The sequence below is a fragment of the Peromyscus eremicus genome, chromosome 8b, assembly GCF_949786415.1.
Source record: "Peromyscus eremicus chromosome 8b, PerEre_H2_v1, whole genome shotgun sequence".
NCBI lineage: Eukaryota > Metazoa > Chordata > Mammalia > Rodentia > Cricetidae > Peromyscus > Peromyscus eremicus.
In genome coordinates this window covers 58,269,543-58,278,276 of record NC_081424.1, presented here as the reverse complement: position 1 = coordinate 58,278,276, position 8,734 = coordinate 58,269,543, and positions in this window count along the sequence as shown.

Below are 8,734 nucleotides of genomic sequence, written 5' to 3'. Positions count from 1 at the left end.
AGAAGAGGTCCATTTCAATCCCATCCCATCACACATCTTATTAGAAGCCAATGGACCTTTGTGATCAGAAAAGAGATTCCCTTTGCCTACCATGTACTTCAGATTCCAAAGAGGAGAGAGGGCAGAAGAGACCCTGGAGCAGACTGAGTGGTGGTGATGAAGAAGGTGAAGCATGGTCTGGTTTGTGATCTCTGTGAAGGTGGAGCAAATGGGACTTGACAGCTGGGCATGAAACACCCAGAGTGAAGAATTAACAGTGATGTGTGGCTGTTTGAGCTACCAATGGGCAACAGTTGTATTGCCAACTGAAACATGGAAGACTATGGGAAATGCAGGTTTAGGGTAGAGGGCGGTAAGGTCATGATGTTTCCTATGTGTGTAGTGTGAAGATGTACTGTGGAGGGAACAGCAAGATATGTAAATATGAAGGCTGAGGAAGAGTTGTGAACTAGAGATAAAAAGACATACTATGTGAACGTAACTTCGAGCATACCATTGGAGATCATCAAAAGGGGCATTATGGGTGAATTACCAATAGCCGCTAATCATTGGGTGTATGAGGGTCTCAGCTTTTACAGAATCAGAATAACACAAACGTTTCATTATGGGTGAAGAAGGAGCTGATTGCAGGATTTCTTGAAAAATAGTAATGTTTGTCGTCTGGATGCCAATCAAAAGCAAACAACAGTTTCAGGGTAAGAGATGGTAAACAGACAGATATGGTGAATTTGAAAAGTGACCACTGGACTTTATGACAAGGCTTGAGAAAATATTCAACCTTTTTTCTTTAAGGCAGCAACTCTATAACTTTATGTAATCCATTGCCTCCCCCAAACATGTGTTTGCTTCTAGAGTCTTGCTGAGATGTCTGTGGTTCTCATGGCCCCGAATACCAGCCAATGGTCAATCAATTATCATGTCTAAAACTTAAAAACCCTCAAATGTAGTGGACTTGAAATAAGAATAGTTGACCATGACCCAGGAAGAGTGTGCAGGAGAGAGGAGGCAGACCACAGACACAAGGGGGAAATTATTTTAAAAAACATCTTGTTTTAGAGATGAGCTACCTATACAATATCCCATCAAATCTATTTTAGATAGAGGGTAAAGCCATGAGACTTGGTAAGCTTCTTAAAGAAGAAAATGAAGAAAAGAAGTCTTAATATATAAGACAGCAAAATGCAAAATTTTAAAGTTAATATTTTTAAAATTTTCAAAATAGTGTGGGTTTAGACACTGTCTTAATTTCTTTTCCTTTTGTTATAATATACATCAACAGAAGAAAGGTTCTGTTTATTTTGGCTTATAGTTTAATGATACAGTCAATCACAACTGAGGAGTCAAGGAAGCAAGGCCATGAGACATCTAGTCTACACCCACAGTCCAGGAGCAGAGAGGGATGAATGTGACTGTGCTCATCTTGCTTTCTTCTTTTTATAGTCTAGGACCCTGGCCCTGGGAAAGGAAGCGCCCACAGGGGATAGACACTCCCACCTCAATTAATTTCATCAAGATAACCCTCTAGAATGCTTATAGGCCCATCTCCAGTTGATTCTAGATCTCTCAACAAGTTGATGATAGAATCAACCATCACAGTTACCCACAAGGATCATCCATAACAGTTACCCACAGGGTTCATCCATAACATTTACCCACAGGGATCATCCATCATAGTTACTACATGGATCAACCACCACAATTACCCACAGGGATCAACCATCACAGTTACCACAGGAATCATCCATCACAGTTACCCACAGGGATCAATCATCACAGTTACCCATAGGGATCAACCATCACAGTTACCACAAGGATCAGCCATCACAGTTACCACAGGGATCAACCATCACAGTTACCACAGGAATCATCCATCACAGTTACCCACAGGGATCATCCATCACAGTTACACACAGGGATCAACCATCATAGTTATCCACAGAGATCAATCATAAGTTATCCACAGGGATCAATCATCACAGTTATCCACAGGGATCAACCATCACAGTTATCCACAGAGATCAACCATCACAGTTACCACAGGAGTCAACCATCACAGTTACCACAGGGATCAACCACCACAGTTACTCACAGAGATCAACCTTCACAGTTACACACAGACAAGGGACAGAAATCTGTCTATGTATACTATCTCTGCAGCAAGTCACCATGGGCTAATTCTTCTAGGTAAAGTTTTAAGAATTATAAACTTGTTTAAAACCATAAACAGAAAATTGGGCAATCATTTAAAAAGGCAGTAGTATTATCAAGATGGAAATAGTATCCTAAAATTTTATTAGATTTGAGATGCAAAAAAAAAAAACAATTGAAAGATAGGTTGAAAATATGAAAAGAAGAGAAAATGCTAAAAATATCTAATACTCAGAATAGCTGGTCATGGAGGGATCTGGGAGAAAATATAATAAAATATCTGACAATTCAATGGAGAAATAAATAGCAATGTAAGCCGATGACATGGAAGCAAAACTACTAGTCATAAAACTCAGAGAGAAATAAACATATAAAATAAAAATTAGAAAACATCAAAGAAAGAAGGAGTTACACTGACTGAGAATAGCACAGAAGATTCACAGACTGAGGCCTGTGAGATGGCCCAAAAGATGAAGGCCCCTATGGTGAAGCCTGACAACATGAATTCAACTTCTGGGACCCACACGGTAGAAGAAGAGACCTGACCCCTCTAAGTTGTCTTCTGACATCCACTAACACACCATGGCACACATGTAGACATACACATACACACACACACACACACACACACACACACACACACACACCACAAAGAAAAATAAATTTAATAAAATCTTTTAGTTCACAGATTTAAAAGATCGTTATAACACACATAGAAAATATGTGATGCAATTAAATCATCTCCTGGCTAAATCTCTCCAACTGCATTCAACAGTTGATGTGTACATTTAACACCTACAGTTCACCAATGTCATTCTAAAGAAGCCTGTCTGTCTGTGATAGACAAAGATTAGCTTCAGCAAAAGACTGTCAAGTCTATAGTGCAGAAGAGTTTAGAATTTTACCAAGAGTTCAAAGGCCTAAATAAAAGGAATAATACATTGTATTATTCAAAAGTAGGGTCTATGGCCTACTATTGTCTGATCTTGAAAGTAGCAATTGTGTCCATCCTGCCCACAAAGTCACTAAATCCTTGGGGAATCCTGGCAGGAACGTTCAGTGAGTTGATGTCTGGTGCTAAAGCTTTTAAGAAAGAGTGAAGGGTCTCAAGAGTCAAGAGAATAGAAGAAAAAACGGTGATTTGTCTATCAATATCCAAAACATTTAATACTAGGCTACTTATGAATCAAACTGAAATAAAAGATGAAGCCTCTCCCAAAGAGCCTTATGGCTATTCACTGGGGTGGCCACACTGGAGGTAGAAAGTACTGAGGTCTCTCAAAGACCCGGAGAGAAAAGGAATTGGTGGACAACATTGGAGTGCATGAACAGGGTCCTCAAAGTAGAGGTTGCAGCATATGGGAGGAATGAAGTCCTGGTCAGACCCCTTCCCAGGCACACAATCCAAATAATCAGCTTAGGGTTCAGGGAAAGATGCCCCCAACACCTCTAGAAAGACAAGCACTCTCAACTCGGAAAGCACAGTGGTCAGAAGTTTCTAGAAGAGGTTGCTTTTTCACAGGTGCTATTCGTGGAGCTCCACAGACAGACTCTTGGTAGCTGTCAGGCATCTGCTATTGGTCAGCAAGAGTCAACAGTACAGACAAGGATAGGCAGACAGAGGCCAAAACAAAGTCTGTGGAAGCACACATGTAGGTCAACATATGTCCCCAATGTTACCCCTTAAATCCCCCTGGCTCCCTTCTGCCTTCAGGCACTTGCCTGGGGTCTCTCTTGTCCAGCTCTCATCCAGGAGGGCAGCTTTTTCTAGCTTATTTGGTGTTCTGAATGGGAGCCTTTCTCTTCTGTCCCACTGGTTTACTGGTTTTGTCTTCATTTCTTCCCCATAGACTCCCAGGTATTTATTTTATACACTGGCTTGTGGTCAGTAATGCCCGTACTTTCCTTGCTCAGATTAATCCCCTGGGATCTCCTTCATCAGGTTCATGTACTGTTTGAAAAGATGACCCTCAGGAAGGTTTCCTGGGTGTGAGCTATCATAAAGAACTGGCTCCGTGAGCCAGGAATGCTACACAACTGAAGGTTAATGCCACGGCTTACTAACTACTGCACAGAGCTGAAGGGCACTGAAGAGTTACTAAGTGAGGACTTCTTGAAGCCACTGATTTCAAGGACATTAATCCCACAGCAGAAATCTGCTTTGAAATGGGGGAAGAACTCATTTTTAAATACATCAGACCTGAATTCTCCTGGAAACATAAGGTTTCCAATAACCATGTGAGTCTATCTTTAGTAGATCTGCTGAGTGGTGGCCCTCTGAATTCCAGCTACTTAAAAAGTCACACAAAGGATGTGTTGAACCACCTCCTTGGATTAGGACTATAAGCCAAGTGTTTGTTCTTCTGGGACATAACTCTTCCTACATGTACAGCTAGAGCTCCCTCATCAGCACATGTGTGGCTGTGACATACAGGTTGGGCCTGTGCTTTTCTTCCCAGAACTTCTAGGACAGTTCAGAACAGTTATGAATGGCAGATATCCAGACCAACAGACAACATCAGACACTAGCAGATCCACACATCATAGCCCACCACTCCCAGAGGGGGTCACTGCACAAAGAAGCAAGGCGAGAGCCCTTGTGCAGAATATCCTTCTGGGAGTTATCTCCTTTAATACTTATATATGGAGAAGGGAAAACAAATATTTTCAGATTTTAAAAATTGTAATGAACTGGAACTAACTGGTTTGACCAAGGCCACATGCTTGATTAACAATTTAAAAAATACCCGGCATACATTTGTTTTTCCTATTTTTTTCTGCTTTAAGCAAACAGAAAAATAGTCAAGGCTCTGAAAGCGATTGTGAGTACTCAGGGCTTGTCACACCTACACTCATCCTCCACTCTGGTAAAATAATTTAATGGAGTTTTATCTACTTATTCCCATTAGATGCATTGTGTGGTTTCTCAAAAAAATCAATAACCATTTAAATACAGTGAAATAATCTGCAGATTGACATTTCCATAGTTAGCATGAAAGACTAAAATTCTTGAGCAGTAGAAAACATTTAATATTCATAGACACAGTAAAATGGTCTACAGAACAATAATTAATAGTATCATGACAATCTGTCATGTTTTATTAGGTAAAAATTATTTGACTTTGCTTTTAATACCCAGATTTATATACACTGATGGATGGAATATTCATAATGCCATTTTACTGTTAAACTCCCCAAGTTTCACTTCATATTTTAAACTAAACAATTAATTTTGCCCGTGTGCACTCTATCTGAATAGACTGACATGAATTTGTCACTTATTCTAATTATGCATGCAAAATAAGTTGCAGACAGCAACACAGTCAAGCTGTGTGTGGGGTGTTTAATATTCATGGGTTCAAGCCATTATTAGACTGCACTTGCTACAAGATTCCTGCTCTTTGGAGCACATCAATTCTGGTAAACTTGGTAGTCAGGGTGCCTGTTCCATCCTCTCCTGTTGCTTGGCTCTCTGAATCTGCTGCCCACATGGTTCCAGGTAATGACAGTGTCTTTCTGCTAGAAATCTAGCTTCACTTTTTACTAAAGCTACAGTCTGCACAAGTACCTGCAGCCAAAATCTGAGAGAGCACTCCAAATGTCCCAGGGTGGGGGTGGGGAGTGGGGCACAAGATGGATGAGAGTACACCAGGGGACCAGGACAAAACCAACTTCCTACTGAAGGAAGAACGGCAAGCATGTGCCCCACAGTTAAACCTCCAACTTCTGATGCAAGTCTATGCATCCCAAAGTGATTCCTGACTGGACCTCTGTCGATCTCAGCTCCAGTGATGGCTACTTTGGCATAACAGATTTTGGTCTTATTTTCTCTTATGAAGTCTGGCCATGCTTTTATTTGATGTAGACAACTGATAAAGGCCTTCTGAGCCATGTGACCAACAGGATCATGTTCATACTACAAATCACCTTTCCTGGAGACTCCTGGGATACCCTGGACGAACAAGACCAAAGGTCCAAAAACACAGCAAGAGTGTCATTGAATCATTTAGCATAAAAATAGTCACATAGATAATAGAAAATAATGAACTTCAAACACAGAGGGTCATGAAATCTTGGGAATATAAAATCATATGGGACTTGTGAGGACATACAGGAAAGAGAAAAAGAGAAGGAGTCTGGGTTGACTCTGAATGGGAAACCAGATTTTGGTAACTGAAGTGGCAGAAATGCCCGGAGAGACACCGGCCAGACCAGAGATGAGGGGGTAAAATGATGACTGTGAGGACAGACACACAGTTCTGGTTTCTGTCATCACTGATGCACAGCAAATGAGGTGCATGTGTAAAGGGGAATGTCTGAAGATAAGAAATGCAGAGAAAAGCAAGCCAGGAGGTGATGTCAGAGCCAGCACTATTTGGTCACCCTTGAATGTCTACATCTAAAGTCCAAATTCATTTCTCTATGCCAGAGTGGAGGATGGAAGGAGAAAGAAATGGGGAAGAGAGGAGAGAACACACTGGCACAGGGGAGGTGCAGAGGGGTAGAGAACCCTCCTCTCTCCCACCACAAAGGAGAGAGGATTTTCCTGTGACTGGGTGAGACTCTGGGATACAAACATGCCTGTTTGAATCATCAGAGCCATTCTGCCCCCAAGCAAACCCTTCTTGCATTTCTTTGGCTCATGGTAAGTAGGTGAGGGTAACTACAGAATGCCTGATGTTTCCTTCATCACCTTTCTTCCTTGTAGGGGGAAGAGGGTTTCCCATGCTAGCTTTGAGTTTGAGTAACAGTCTCTAGCCTAAAGTGTACAGGTCTCACACTAAGCCAGCAGTGAGACACGCAGCAGCCAAGACAGACCGTTTCTTTTCCTTTTGCCTCCATGCCCTGAGGAAAGGAAAAGTCGGCTGGATCAGTGCAGAGCACATGTAAGAGTGCCTTGAAGCTCAATGATGTACAAGAAAATTCTTTCCAGAAACTTTCCCGAGAGAGCCATCTTCCTCATACCCTGGAGTTGATAATGAAGTAGCTGGAAAATTAGAATTAAACACCCCACACTGAAGAAACCTGCTCTTGACTGTTAGGAAGGCTTAGGGGTAGACAGGTGAAGCTGGAGGCATCTTGGAGGAAAGTAGATCTCCCCAACTTAATGAAGAAGTAGAAGAAGAGGCATGCCTAAGTTGAGAGCAGCCTAAGTCCACGAGTATTTCTCATCTCCAAGGGTGATTGTATGGAATATAAATAGATAATCTGAAATGGCAATTAAGGCAATGGCGGGTGGAGAGCCAAACCCCACAGAAGCCAGAGGAGCAGGGCAAAGATAGAGCAAATTCCTAAAACAGCAACAGGAAACCATTTAAGTTTGGAAAATAGGCAGCTAAAGGTACTGTGTGTGCTCCATCCAAGTTAATTGTTCTTATTTCTAGATCCCAGCAGAATCACTAGACTAGTGGGATGCCAGGAAAAAAAAAAAAAAACATCTGGGACCAATTCCTAATAAAGCCACTGTACTCCCTAAAGTGGGCTTGGGTTTTATATTGCACAACTCAAACAGGAATGCGGGAAATCTTTTATCCACACTTGGTCCTTCTTCACCCTTCCCCACTGCGGTATTTAAGCAGAATCTGTATTTCCCTCCTACCCGGCTGCCACTACCATGGCTTGTTCAGAAAGAGTCTTTTCTCCAGAGACTTTGGGACTCGATTGACTGTGGCCAGGTTCTGGCTCTGGATGCCTGACCAGTACCAGGTCAATGTTGGAGCTCCGTGTAGCCACTTTTAAAACTTTCCTATATGGATCAGATATCTCCTGGCATAAAAGGGGAAGGCCCCACAGGGTTTCAAATCTCCCCTCCATGGGAAGGTTTTCCTGCATCACTGGTTGGAGAAGGAGAACTGTCCATGCTGTTCTGCTGACAAGACTCTTCTCTGGTCTATAAATAATGGAAAGTCTCAGAAGGTTTTTTCTAATTCTGTGGGCTCCAGGCTACCTGCCCAGCGTGCCTTCTTGTTTGCAACTGTAAGTGCAGATGTATGCTCCCCCTTTTCACTCAGAACATTAGCTTTTCGGCTTATGGAATTAACCTCCGCCCCTCCACACAACTCCTGTTTGCTTGCTGCTGCTATTTTAAACACGGAATCTGTTCTGCACTTTTAACATAAGGCTCTCCAAGTGTTATATAAACTGCCACTCTGTGAATTCTTCTTTTCTCAGCAATGTTACAAACTCAACCTCATTCACCGACAGGCAAAGTTTTGGACAGTCAAGAGAGTCTGGTATTGTACCAAAAACGTTTCCAACTAGTTGTGTTCAACTGTCTTCTAGCTTTTACCAATGAATTGGTTTAGAGCGATCTTATTTGCATTGTGTGGGCTAGATACTTGCCTGGATACCTGGATAATGTACCTTATGCTATGCCTTAGCCTCCTGTTACCCTCATCATGCCTCTTCCTAGGGATGTACTTTCAAGCACAAGCCATTCAAATCAGCCTTAATCCGACTGCCCAAAGCTCTTACACGCAGCTCTATCTACACCTGCTAATTACCTCAGAGCCAGCACTCACCCCAAACAGTCAAGTTAGACAACTCTAAGCCCACCTGACACCCCTCCTCCATTATTTCCTCAAAA